General features: G+C 49.4%; 1 long non-coding RNA gene across 1 annotated transcript; it reads left to right on the top strand.

The window, feature by feature from the left end:
• Positions 1-6: 6 nt before the first annotated feature.
• On the top strand, positions 7-746 carry LOC104915678. Its single transcript, XR_796428.3, has 2 exons — positions 7-285; positions 364-746. It is a non-coding gene; the product is annotated as an uncharacterized LOC104915678 (long non-coding RNA).
• Positions 747-2,096: the final 1,350 nt, after the last annotated feature.

Below are 2,096 nucleotides of genomic sequence, written 5' to 3'. Positions count from 1 at the left end.
GGGAACGCGTCCCGGGGTGGAGTGGGCCTTAAAGGCCATGGCTGGGCTGGAAGGGCCTCCCTGAGCCCGCTCCTCCAATGGGCAGCTGCCCCCCACCAGCACCGACGCCACCCGTGGCTCCCATCTCATCTGAACGCTGTGAGGCAGAAGTCCCAAACTCTGCATCTTTGTGCCCAAAAGTGGATACAGTGAAGGGTGGGCTTCCTCCCCACCTGTCTGTTGGGTTCTGACTGAACACCTCCTGGGTTCCACCTCTCGTCCTTCCCCGGCACATTTCAGGCACTGGTAAACGCACAAACCACATTGTTTTGTTGCTTAAGGGAACATTGCGCTCATAAACCCATTCCTTTTCCATCCCTACAGCCTGAGAAATCATCCGCCTCCCAGTGACTCAGTGACATCTCCACCCACCAGCTCAGAGCTGCACCCCTGGGAGGAGAACAGCGGAAAATGTGAATTCTGACTGGAATTTCAGGCGTCACCCCGAGGGAAAAGGCAGCGACACGCAGAGCTCTGCTTGCTGCAGTCACCAGAGGGCACACGTCTGCTGCTGTGACACGGAAATGTTCCCAAATTGTGCTGTTCTGAGGTGGGTTCCTCAGTGAGACCCCCAAAATGGGGTACGTGAGGGCAGGGGTCTGTGGGGATCTGCTCAGAGCGATGCCAAGCTGAAGGGGAACCCCAAAGCAAAGGGGGAAAAGAGCAAAACCGAAGGGGAAACTGAACCCCCCCTATAAAAAAGGGAATAAAAACGCAGAGCAAAGGAGATAAAAAGGCAAAGAGGATAAAAACACAGAGCAAAGTGAAATGAGGCAGCCCAAAGTTCCTTTATTGACAAACGTCACCGCAGGGTGCTATAATGGCAGAACAGCTCAACCCGGGAGAGGAGCAGCAGTCGGTGAACGCTTGGGCATAAAGCAGAACGTCGATGGCGTCAAACGAAGCGTCAGTGGCGTCAAACGAAGCGTCAGTGGCGTCAAACGAAGCGTCAGTGTCATAAATTCAAACGTGGACAGCATGTGCCAAACCTGGACGGTGCAAAATGAAACCTGGGTGACATAAAGCAGAGCCTGGATGACATAAGGCCAACCTGGACGACATTAAACTGAATCTGGACAACATTAAACTGAATCTGGATGACACTAAACCCAACCTGGACGACACTAAACCCAACCTGAACAGTATAAAACTGAATCTGGATGACATTAATCCCAACCTGGATGACATAAACCCAACCTGAACGATACAAAACCCAACCTGGACGACATTAAACTGAATCTGGACGACATTAAATCCAACCTGAACGGCATAAAACTGAATCTGGACGACACAAAAGCCAACCTGGACGACACAAAAGCCAACCTGGACGACACAAAAGCCAACCTGGACGACATTAAACCCAACCTGGACGACATTAAACCCAACCTGGACGACACAAAACCCAACCTGGACGACACAAAACCCAACCTGGATGACATAAAGCCAACCTGGACGACACAAAACCCAACCTGGACGACATTAAACTGAATCTGGACGACACAAAAGCCAACCTGGACGACATTAAACTGAATCTGGACGACATTAAACTGAATCTGGACGACATTAAACTGAATCTGGACGACACAAAACCCAACCTGGATGACATTAAACTGAATCTGGACGACATAAACCCAACCTGGACAACATAAAACTGAACCTGGACGACACAAAACCCCACCTGGATAACATTAAAGCCAACCTGGACAACATAAACCCCACCTGGATGACATTAAACCCAACCTGGACGACATTAAACTGAATCTGGATGACATAAACCCAACCTGGACGACATTAAACCCATCCTGGATGGCATAAAACTGAATCTGGATGACATTAAACCCAACCTGGACGACATAAAACTGAATCTGGACAACATTAAATCCAACCTGAACGGCATAAAACTGAATCTAGATTACATTAATCCCAACCTGGACGACACAAAACCCAACCTGGACGACACAAAACCCAACCTGGACGACACAAAACCCAACCTGGACGACATTAAACTGAATCTGGATGACATAAACCCAACCTGGATGACATAAACCCAACCTGGA

Source organism: Meleagris gallopavo, unplaced genomic scaffold, assembly GCF_000146605.3.
Source record: "Meleagris gallopavo isolate NT-WF06-2002-E0010 breed Aviagen turkey brand Nicholas breeding stock unplaced genomic scaffold, Turkey_5.1 ChrUn_random_7180001842807, whole genome shotgun sequence".
NCBI lineage: Eukaryota > Metazoa > Chordata > Aves > Galliformes > Phasianidae > Meleagris > Meleagris gallopavo.
The sequence above is the reverse complement of the archived record's forward strand: the minus strand, read 5'-3'. Positions and strand labels throughout refer to the sequence as shown.